Below are 12,655 nucleotides of genomic sequence, written 5' to 3' on the forward strand. Positions count from 1 at the left end.
GAGTCTGGCTAAAGGTTTATCAATTTTCTTTATCTTCTCAAAGAATCAGCTTTTAATTTTATTGATTTTTTGCTATTGCTTTCTTTGTTTCTATTTCATTTATTTCTGCTCTGATCTTTATGATTTCTTTCCTTCTACTAACTTTGGGTTTTGTTTGTTCTTCTTTCTCTAGTTCCTTTAGGTGTAAGGTTAGATTGTTTATTTGAGATTTTTCTTGTTTCTTGAGGTAGGCTTGTATTGCTATAAACTTCCCTCTTAGAACTGCTTTTTCTGCATCCCATAGGTTTTGGGTCATCGTATTTTCATTGTAATTTTTCTCTAGGTATTTTTTGATTTCCTCTTTGATTTCTTCAGTGATCTCTTTGTTATTTGGTAACGTATTATTTAGCCTCTATGTGTTTGTGTTTTTTATGTTTTTTCCCTGTAATTGATTTCTAATCTCATAGCATTGTGGTCGGAAAAGATGCTTGATATGATTTCAATTTTCTTGAATTTACTGAGGTTTGATTTGTGACCCAAGATGTGATCTATCCTGGAGAATGATCCGTGTGCACTTGAGAAGAGAGTGTAATCTGCTGTTTTTGGATGGAATGTCCTATAAATATCAATTAAATCTATCTGGGCTATTGTGTCATTTAAAATTTGTGTTTCCTTATTAATATTCTTTCTGGATGATCTGTCCATTGGTGTAAGTGAGGTGTTAAAGTCCCCCACTACGATTGTGTTAATGTTGATTTCTTCTTTTATAGCTGTTAGCAGTTGCCTTATGTATTGAGTTGCTCCTATGTTGGGTGCATATATAATTATAATTGTTATATCTTCTTCTTGGATTGATCCCTTGATCATTATGTAGTGTCCTTCCTTGTCTCTTGTAACATTCTTTATTTTAAAGTCTATTTTATCTGATGTCTGTATTCTACTCAGCCTTCTTTTGATTTCCATTTGCATGGAATATCTTTTTCCATCCCCTCACTTTCAGTCTGTATGTGTCCCTAAGTCCGAAGTGGGTCTCTTGTAGACAGCATATAGATGGGTCTTGTTTTTGTATGCATTCAGCGAGCCCGTGTCTTTTGGTTGGAGCATTTAATCCATTCACGTTTAAGGTAATTATCGATATGTATGTTCCTATGACCATTTTCTTAATTGCTATGGGTTTGTTTTTGTAGGTCTTTTTCTTCTCTTGTGTTTCCCACTTAGAGAAGTTCCTTTAGCATTTGTTGTAGAGCTGGTTTGGTGGTGGTAAATTCTCTTAGCTTTTGTTTGTCTGTAAAACTTTTGATTTCTCCATCAAATCTGAGTGAGATCCTTGCCAGGTAGAGTAATCTTGGTTGTAGGTTCTTCCCTTTCATCACTTTAAATATATCATACCACTTCCTTCTGGCTTATAGAGTTTCTGCTGAGAAATCAGCTGTTAACCTTATTGTAGTTCCCTTATATGTTATTTGTCATTTTTTCCCTTGTTGCTTTCAGTAATTTTTCTTTGTCTTTAATTTTTGTCAATTTGATTACTATGTGTCTTGGTGTGTTTCTCCTTAGGTTTATCCTGCCTGGGACTCTCTGCGCTTCCTGTACTTGGGTGACTATTTCCTTTCCCATTAGGGAAGTTTTCAACCGTAATCTCTTCAAATATTTTCTCACTCCTTTCTCTCTCTCTTCTCCTTTTGGGACCCCTATAAAATGAATGTTGGTGCATTTAATGTTGTTCCAGAGGTCTCTTAGGCTGTCTTCATTTCTTTTCATTCTTTTTTCTTTATTCTGTTCCATGGCAGTGAATTCCACCATTCTGTCTTCCAGGTCACTTATCTGTTCTTCTGTCTCAGTTATTCTCCTATTGATCCCTTCTAGTGTATATTTTATTTCAGTTATTGTATTGTTCATCTCTGTTTGTTTGTTCTTTAATTCTTCTAGGTGTTTTTTCTTTAATTCTTCTAGTTTTTTGTTCTTTAATTCTTCTAGGTCTTTGTTAAACATTTCTTGCATCTTCTCGATCTTTGCTTCCATTCTTTTTCCGATAGTCCTGGATCATCTTCACTATCATTATTCTGAATTCTTTTTCTGGAAGGTTGCCTATCTCCACTTCATTTAGTTGTTTTTCTGGGGTTTTATCTTTTTCCTTCATCTGGTACAAAGTCCTCTGCCTTTTCATTTTGTCTATCTTTCTGTGAATGTGGTCTTCCTTCTACAGGCTGCAGAATTGTAGTCCTTCTTGCTTCTGCTGTCTGCCCTCTGGTGGATGAGGCTATCTAAGAGGCTTGTGCAAGCTTCCTGATGGGAGGGACTAGTGGTGGGTAGAGCTGGGTGTTGCTCTCAAGAGAATTTCCTATAAAGAAAGACACTGGTGTCGAAAGACAAGGAAGCCAGACAGGCCTGACACAGCAGCAAAAAGGAAATGACCACAGGATCTGCTCCCCTCCAGCCTGGAGAATAAAGGGAGGGAACCGCAGCCATGCTGGCCTATCTGGCCCCACCAGAGCCTTGGAGAAGACACAGCCCTTCAGAGCTGCCTCAAGGCTGGCAGAGAGGGTGAGGGGCCAGTGTTTTCCTTCTCCTGCCTCTAACCCTTGAGCCTTCCAAGGGTCAAACCAGTCAAGAGCAGTCAAGTGGGACAAGAAAGGCCTGGAGATCTCAAATATTCCTTGGGATTCAGGAGAACCAGAAGTATTCAGAAGAAATTTGCCATCTGTTTTTGGCTTGAGAAATAAGAAATATAAGAAATGTGTGTATTTGGGAATGAGTGGAGAAAAATTAAGCCAAAAACTTGTGTATTTTTTCCGCAACTGGATAATACAGCCATCATTTTGGGACACACCTGGGTTTTGAAGCAAGGATGCACACCTACCAAAAATCAATTCTGTTTTTCTAATTTGATGCTTGTAATCTATGGAGTTAAAAAAACAATACCAAAAAAACCCAGAAAATCAGTCTCAGTGGACACAGCCTGTAGACGGCAGGGAGAGCATGCCTCCTGTAGAAACGTCATCTTCCGTGTCTCTACTTGAATACTGACAGCACTAGGACTCTCAGCACTAGTTTCTTCTTCAATGGCAGGACTTTCCTGCCAAAAGCAACCAGCAAAGCCATACAGTCTGCATTCTTCCCGCCATTTCTCCTTACAGTCCAGTTGGTTGGCACTTGGTTGTGAGTGTCCAGAGCACAACAGACCAGTTTCCCAAGAGTTTCTAGACTGCAATGGTTGGGTCCTCAATTCCCATACCCGTCTCCTCCCCTCTACCAATTCCAAAATTTAGGCTTACTATTTTCACTCCTCACTCTGGGTAACTGAAAGCAGCCTTAAAACAGTAAGACCTTACTTGTGTCAGACGACAAGATGAATGGGAGTCTCAGCCTTAGCTGAGATGGGGCTGCTTTGGTCGCCAGCTCTGCCACACTTCCAGCGAGACTTTTTTCCTCAGGACTGCAAGACTGTGCAGCATCTCATGGCATCTTATCTTCATTCCAATGAAAAAGGGGAGGAAACAAGATGAAGAAAGGGAAGGGACAACAGAGTCAAGAAACTGGCCAATTGAAACGTCTTTTCAAAAAGCTTATCCTAGAAGCCACACCTGGAGATGTCTGCTTACATCTATTTCCCCAAAATGGGGTGACATGACTAGTCTCACTTGTAATGGGGTTTAGTATCAGGAAAGAATTGTGGAGGCACTTTAATGTCTCAAAATTGGGGTTGCTTTTAAAAATATATATATTATGAAAATTTTCTCTCATACAGAAAAGTTAGAAGAACAATACAGTGAAAACTTACACACACACCACCTGAATTCTATAAATAACATGTGTTATATTTGCTTTATCACTGATTTGTCCATTATCCATTCCTCTATAATTCAGTAATCCATCTTATTTTCTTATATTTCCCCAATGAATAATGACGTTGAATGTCTTTTAATAAGCTTACTATTTGTCTTGTGAACACATGCAAAATGCATGTTCATTGTTTTATTAGAGTGTAGTATTTTATTATCAACTTGTAGGAGTTATTGATATATTTTAGATATAAGTCCTTTCTCATTCATATAGATAAATACTGGGTACTCGGTATTCAAAGACAAACAAAATGAATTCCATCCCCTTTATATATAAAACAAGTTGTAAATCTAGACTGAGTTAAGTCAACCAATGCTACATATTCTCTTTCTAAACATGATTTGAAAAATATTTTTTTACCTGACAGAGATGCTTTCTCAGGGAGTCATGAAATTCCAGGCTGGGAGAGTGTTTTCATTTCCTAGGGCTGCTGTAACAACATCCTAAAAACTGAGTGGCTTAAACAACACAAATGTATTGTTTCATAGTGCTAGGGCCTAAAGTCTGGGATCAAGGTGTCAGTAGGGCTATGCTCCCTTCAAAGGTACCCTGACTTCTGGTGGTGTGATGACAATCTTTGGTGTTTTTGTCTTGTATACTTGCCCAGGTGTCTGCCTTCATGTCCACATGGTGTTCTCCCTGTGTGTGTGTATGTCTGTGTCCAATTTCCCCCTTTTATAAGGTCAGCAGTCATGTTGGATCAGCGCCCACCCCAATGACCTCATCTTAACTAATTGCATCTGCAAAGAACCTGGGTCCAAATAATGTCATGTGCACAGATACTGTGTTTTTCTTCAACACACAAGAGCAGAACATTTGCTGCTCACAACTGAACATTGGCATTAAATAGCCAGTGTTTTCATAGAGATAAGCATAACTGGAGGAAAAATTACTTTGCACTGCTGTTGAACAAGATCAGGGGACAAAACAATATGGTCTAATTCACATTCTTTTCTAAAAGGAAAGAAAAAGAAATGTGAAGATGGAGAAGGTTGAGAATAGCAGGAAGATCAAGAAAGGGTATTTCAGGGATCCTTATTACACAACGTTTGCTAAAAGCCTATCTCATGATTCCATCCTAAATCCAGTGAGTGGCCAATGCAATTATTTATGACAGAAATAATTCTCTGTATTAAGATACCTCTTTATCCACAATGTTCCTCCAGGGTGGACCAGCTGTCAGGGATGGCTGCATCCTCACTAGACTATTAGTGACTTCTTTTCACAAGAAACTGAAGCCTTCTTTTTGATGGAATACATGTGTTTAAAACAGGGTTCCTTTAAACCTAAGCATATAAGACTTTGATTTTTTATGACACAGCCAAAGGGGGGGGAAAAAAACCCCAAAGAAATAAATAATGAAATAATAATTATAATAAGAATGAAAAATAAGGAAGGAAATATGATATTCTTTAAGATATTTTAGCCTACAATTAATTTCTCTAACTACAGTTTCGAAAGCAATCACCACAAATCTGAACATTTGCTGGATCATCTGGTCGGCAAGTGCTGTTGGATGGACAGCAGAAGGCGGGCAAAAGGCCCTTCCCAGTGTAACTCGTCTGGACTCTGGGGGATTTGGGGCACCTCCTGTCACTCTCCAGAAAATATGCGGGAGGAATATCAGGGAGAAGGTGCAGCCAGAAATAGAAGACTGAGATCCCGGCGCAGCGGGAACAGAGTTGATGACTCCTGACAGCGTCTTCAGGATGTGCCAGAGCCCACAGGACGTCTCCCCTGTGATCAACCCACAGAGGGCGTTCTCTCCGTAGAGCAGGACCACTCTCTGCAGCACGGGGTGAGGTCCGCCCCAGGGGTGCGGGGTGACTCACCCTTTATCCTGCCTCCCGACCTCTGCAGCTCAGGAGGGAAGAGCATGAAGCCTGCACAAAGTATAGCATGTAAAAAAGCGTTTTCTTTCTGCCTCTCTTTCTCTTTCTCCCCAACCCTCCCTGGAACTAAGAGATTAAGACATAAGAATACAATCCATAAGGAAATCTTTTTATACCAGAGTGATATCCCTTGCCGGAGAAGAAAGCTTGTGGCATAAAATATAGGGGTAGTTTCAGGTCAAAGAAGTAGAGGCAAATACAAAAGACAGTCTCCTCCATGGAGACAGCCTCGCTCACCATCTGCTTGACCCTGGCATCTTCTACACGGCTCACTGGGAATTGTTTAAGTCTCAGAGTGCATCCTGTTTGTAGTTAAGAATTAAAGAGCAATCAGTTCAACATTTAAAAATGAGTATTCGACTTTATCTTCATAGGGATGCTATTTTAAAATATTATATATAATATAATATATAATGTTATATATATTAATATTATATATTAATTTCCAGTATCCACCCCAGAAATGTGGATTTGTCTGTGTGGGGTGGAACTTCAGCATTACTGTATTTTTAAAGCCTTCCCAAGCAATTCACTATGGAGCTAGAGTTAAGAACCACTGGTCTATCACGTCCAAATTCTAATTTTTTTAATTATGAAACAAATTTCTCTTTGATCCTTGACCAGTACTCTATCATATCCTCCAGAAATAAAAGAAAGGAAACACTTCTGCACTCAGTCCATGAGGTCAGCTCCGTGCTAATCCCAAAAACCAGACTAAGTCATTACAAGAAAAGAAAACTGCAGACCAGTAACTTTTATGAATATTGATGCAAAACTCCTCAAGAAAATATTGTCAAATTAAATATAACAACATATAAAAATAATTATATGCTAGCAAGTGAGATTTCCTTCAGGTATGCAAGCCTGGCTCAACGTTTAAAAAATCAATTGATGTAATTCACCATATCAACAGGCTAAAGAAGAAAAACTGTAAGAGCATTTCAATTGCTGGATAAAAAAGCATTTGAGAAAAGTCAACATCATAAAAACTCTCAGCAAATTAAGAATAAACAGAATGTCCTCAACTTGATACAGAATACATTCAAAAACCTACAGTTAACATACTTAATGATGAGAGACTGGATATTTTTCCCTTCAGATCAGGAAGAATGAAAGGATGCTTTGTCTCACTACCAGTGCTTGTCAATATACAAAAGTCAATTGCTTTCCTATAGATCAGAAATGAACCATTTAAATGTGAAATTTAAAAATCAATACAACTTACAATAGTATCAAAAAATAAAATACTTAGGTAAAAAATCTTACAAAATATGTACAGCATCAGTATGCATAAAACTACAAATTACTAATGAAAGAAACAAGAAGATCTAAGTAAACAGATATTCTATGTTCATGGATTGGAAGATTCAATACTGTTAAGATGTCAATTTCTCCCAAATTGAACTGTAGATTCTAGGGAACCCCAGTTGAAATCCTAGTAACTTATTTTGTAGCTATTGACAAACTGATTCTAAAGTTTACATGGAAAAGTAAAGGACCTGGAATAGCCGACACAATTCTAAAGAGAAAGAGTGCTGGTAGAGGACTCTCCAAACCCAATTTCAAGACTTGTTTTAACTCTATAGCCACCAAGACAGTATGGTGTTGGTGAGGAAATATATAGGCAGACACATTAAACAGAAAGGAGAGCCCAGAAATAGATCCAGAGAAGTTCAGGAAAATGATAGTTAACAAAAGTGCAAAGGCATTCAGATGAGAAAGGATACTCTTTTCAGCAAACAGTGCTGGAAGGTTTGGATGGCCACATGAATAAAAAAGTAAACCTAGACACAAACCTCCACCTTAAACAAAAATTAACTCAAAATGGAGCAGAGAACGAATGTAAAACATAAAACTACAAAACTTTTAGAAGAAAACATAGAAGAAAGTATATGTGAATTTGAGTTTGGTGATGGGTTTTTACATACAACACCAAAATCAAGATCCATTTAAAAAAATTGATAATCTGGATTAAAAACTTCTATTCAGGGGAAGACATCATTTAGAGAGTGAAAAGGCAAGCCTCAGAATGGAAGAAAATGTTTGTAAAATGGATATTTGATAAAGGTCTTGTTTACAAATATACAAAGTGTTCTAAAAATAACAACAATAATAATAAAATTTCATAAGGAAAACTCAAAAATTCAATTAAAAGTGGGCAAAAATCTGAACAAAGAAAATATACAGATGCCAAATAAGCATAGGAAGCTATGTTTAACATCATTTGTCATTAGAAATTAAAACAATAACAAATCAAAAGAATAATAAGAGAGTGCTACATGTCTATTAGCAAGTTTAAAATCCAAAAAATAAAGAAATATGACAATATCAATTTCTGGTGTGAAAGCAGAGCAACATGCATTCTAATTCATTGTTGGTGGGAATGCTAAAATGTCCAACCATTTTGGAAGACAATTTTGGCAGATTTTTACAAAGCTAAACATAGTCTTACCATACAATCCAACAATCACACTTCTAGGTATTTACCAACTGGATTGAAAACTTATATGTCCACACAACACCATGCACATGAATGCTTACAGCAACTTTATGATTGCCCCAAACTGGAAGCAGCTGAGATATTCTAAAATAAGTGAATGAACAAACCCACTCTGGTACAGTCTTACAATAAAGCATTATTTAGCAATAAAGAGAGATGAACTATCAGGACACATGATATGGGTAAATCTTATATGTATATTTCAAAGTGAAAGCAGCTAGTCTATGATTGCATATGTATGATTCCATCTATATGGCATTCTGAAGAAAGCAAAAATATAGAGATGATGAAAAGATCAGTGGTTGCCAAGGTTTTGTGGGTAGGGAGAGTTGAAAGGATGAAGTATAGGGAGTATTTTAGGGCAGTGACATATCTGTATGCTATTGTAATGGTAGATACATAACACTGCATTTTTCAAGTAACAGAACTTTATAGCACAAAGACTGAATCCTAATTATACAAATTATATATTATATATAAAATATGTAACATATATATTACATGCAACATATATAATATGTTACATATTATATATATGTAATATATATGTAACATATATAATATATATTACTATATATATATATAGGATCTTGTGGGGATTCAAAGATGGAATGCAGAATATGATGAAACAATCCAACTGTATTACAAATGCATGGAAAAACTGCACTGAAGAGATTCAGGGGAAAAGGTCTTGACCTAAGTAATTTTGGAAATGCATAGAATCTGTACAACTTAAAGCAAAATAAATTGTTCATAAGCTGTACTCTAGTTGATAAAGCTGTTTCTTCCTGTAGTATAAATTAACAATTCTGTAACACTATGCATGTACACTGACTGAAACTGAAAATTGAAGTAAATGGATGGCAAATGGTAGGAGAAGGAATAATCACTCCAATTAACATACCAACTCTCAGAATTTATTCTAAAATGTATGCTACCAATGAGACACACTTTAGCATAAAAACACAGAATAATTAAAAATGAAAGATATAAAGAACAATGTAGAGACACAAATGAAACTAAAATCAACAGATTTCATTAATAGAAAAAGTGTAAGAAAAGAAATATTAATAGAAATAAAAAGGGGCCTTTCCCAGTGATAAAGGGGTCCATCCGGTAGGAAGTTACCACAATCCTAAATTATTGGAATCCATACATCGTTCCAACATGCATAAAGCAAATTAGAAGAGAACTTAGGCAAATGCACAATCATATTGGGAGTCATTAAAACACCTTTCTTAATAGTGATAGAACAAGCAGACAAGAAAATCAGTAAGGACATACAATATATTAACAACACCATTTACGAAACTTGATTTAACCAACTTAAGAAAAATATCCAATATCAATAGAATTTGCATTCTTTTTAAGGTCTAATGCCACTTGTACAAAAATTGTCCACACCGTGGCCCATAAAGAAATCCTCAAGAAATCAAGATTAAAATCAATCAGAAGATATCTTCTGAAGATAAAGTTAGAAATCAGTAACAAAATAATTAGAGAGTTCCTAGCCATATGAAAAATAAACAGTACAATTCTAAATATCTCAAAAATAAAAGAAATCACAATTATTATTTTAAAATATTTTAACCTAAATGCTAATTTGATACTGCATATTGAAATTTTGCAGTATGCTGATAAAGCAATGCTTAGAGGAAAATTTACACGAAAATGCACAAATTAGAAAATAAGAGACTGAAAGTCAATCCAATTTTCCATCTTAAAAATCTAGAAAAAAATAAGCAAATCAAAATAAAATTTTAAAAATGATAATAAAAATAAGAAATCAATGGAGTAGAAAATAAAAAGTAGAGTAAGTCAATAAAGCCAAAATTAGTTCTTTGAAAAGAATAATTCAGTTAATAAGCTACTGGCAATACAGATCAAGGAAACAGAGAGAAAGGACACATTACCAATATCAGGAACGTAACAAGGATACATCAAGAGATCCCAAATATACATTATTTGATCTTTCCTACATATTAAGAATGCTTGAGATTGGCTGTTCTAGGATTAAATTCGATTGTTTAATGATTTCAAGGCATCTAGTCCTCCTCTTTGTGTTGCTAAATGGCTGCCACAGCTCCAGACATCACATCCTTGAAGAACCACTGTCAGAGGCATTAAACAGGACTGAGGCTTTCTCCTCACCTGCCCTATTATATCAAAAGGAAATTCTTCCCCAGAGTTAAGCCAATAGGCTTCATTTTATAAGTTGTTAATCAGAATTAAGGTTACATGCTCTTCAAACAGGGACTGTGACCATATACCACGATACCAAAGGCTCCTCAACTATATATGGAATTTTTTTAATTGTCAAGAAAGATGAGGAGCAATAACCCTGGGGTAGGCAACCACGTTCTCTGCCACATTTAGCATTCTTCTCAGCTCCATGAGTAAATACATTCTCTCTTTTGAAAAAGCTACTGTTGGTTGTCTGTTATTTGCAAATAAAACTATGTGGTCTAATACAAACTGAATCCTATTTATTCATTAGTGCCTGTCCTTGGAAATCAAGATAATGAATATACCAGCTACAAACCACTCATAGTCATTAAGGAAAAACATTTGTCCGTTAATGCTAATCATTCCTATGTCTATGTTACTAAACATTTTTATAGATAATAAAATAATATTTACAGTATTTTACAAGGCAAAGGTTTTTGTTTTTTTTTTTTTTACCCTGGTATATACACACATCAAGTACATGGGTAAATACAATGCAGTTCAAGACATGATTTCAGTCGCCTGCCATGGACGAGATACCCTGCTATGTGAGGAGCACACTGGCCTCTACAACCCTCAATCTACAACGTGCACAAATAATTCCGATTTACTGAAGCAGGAGCTAAAAGAGAGCAGACAGATCCAAGAAAAATCAGAAAAGTGTTCCTGGCAGAGAAGCATTGGGTAAAAATATACATCCTGATGTTTGATCATGTGCTTTTTCTTGCTCTAAATTTACCCAAATAGAATTAGACACTGACTGATGTATGGCTCATTTTGAATTCCACTGTCCCTCTATGATGGAAATCTAATGTAAAATGTTTACCCTAAACTGGGTGGTACACAAAATATTGATACTATGATTGAATCAGAAATGTATTTGGATCCTCTGCACATCATATAGTTTGTTTCCTAAACAAATCTGGTTAAAGAAAGCATCAAAGGTATTTTTGAGAAAATAGAACTTGGGAAAATAAATTCAGTCCAGCTGACATTAAACTCTGCTCCTGACAAACCAAACAGGATTTTAATGTTTCTTGCCTGTTAAGTATTAGTGAGGAATCTGTCCAAACAGTAAAAAGTAAAATCCCACAGTCACTAAATCAAAGTAATTAGAACTCCAGTGATGGGTGAAAGTGGAATCAGATGTTCTCCCTCACTGGGAAGTATCAGTTGGCTGGGGTATTTGAAAATCCATGACTTCAGACAGAGAGCTGCAGCTAGATATTATGACAGAGGATTTTTTGTGTTATGCAGGTTACACTGAGCTATATTTTTGCCTGTTTCATGTAGGAGATGAATTATATAGAGAAATTAGATTTTTGGAAGCCATGTGCTGATTTTCCAACTGCAACCTATAGAAGTTAGCTGTGTATATACATCAGTCATCCCCAGAGGCTGTACTATTTTCCCTGTGAACTGTTAGTGTAGAATTCTTCTTAATTTGGGACTCTGGTATATTTTACTCCCTAACTCCTGTAACAGGATGGAAATTCTGTTAACTGTGCCGTGCATTGTAAGTCTCCTCCAGCGAGACCTAGAGTAACGGCACCACAGACGCCTCATGAATCAAAGGAGCGCTAGATCCTGAGTTAACTAGTTGAATGAGAGACTTTCTCTGTTAAGCAGATTTTAACATTTCAAAATGATTTCTTACATCTATTTTAATCCTGAATTGCAATATATATGGAAGAATATGGAGTACAAATAAACTAATAAAACAGAAAAAAAAAAACACTCCAGAAAAAATTTCAACAAAATTGGCCCCTTTGTTGTGTCATACATAGCAAGAAAACCTACAATTTTTCAGTGATGAATAGTATTTGGGATGGATACAGACATTGACACACTTTGCATTTTTAAGTCTAATACTAATAAAAACAATACCAATTCCAAACATACACTGACCCATCACTACATGGTGGCAGGCAAAGCCTTCACGTTTTCAGTGCAATACATCCCTTGATACTCACACTGACCCTTAAGTGTTTTACAGATGAGGAAATTATGGTCCTGCCTAAGTCACAAAGGCAAGTCGCCCAACAGCACACAACTGCTCATGTGGGTCTGGGGTTTGGACACTGCACAGTAGAACCACAAAGCCGGTTACTTTAGCCACTTTCCTCCACCACCTCCTAACTTTGAAACATGGAATGTCAGGAAAATTTGCCTCGTAATCCAGTTATGCAATGACTTTATCAAGAGTAATTTTCAT

General features: G+C 36.2%; 1 long non-coding RNA gene across 1 annotated transcript; it reads left to right on the forward strand.

Annotated features, from left to right (window-relative positions):
• The first annotated feature begins 1,060 nt into the window (after positions 1–1,060).
• On the forward strand, positions 1,061–12,175 carry LOC309644398. Its single transcript, XR_014254403.1, has 2 exons — positions 1,061–7,411; positions 7,451–12,175. It is a non-coding gene; the product is annotated as an uncharacterized lncRNA (long non-coding RNA).
• Positions 12,176–12,655: the final 480 nt, after the last annotated feature.

Source organism: Balaenoptera physalus, assembly GCF_965194825.1.
Source record: "Balaenoptera physalus genome assembly, chromosome: 15".
Taxonomy (NCBI): Eukaryota; Metazoa; Chordata; class Mammalia; order Artiodactyla; family Balaenopteridae; genus Balaenoptera; species Balaenoptera physalus.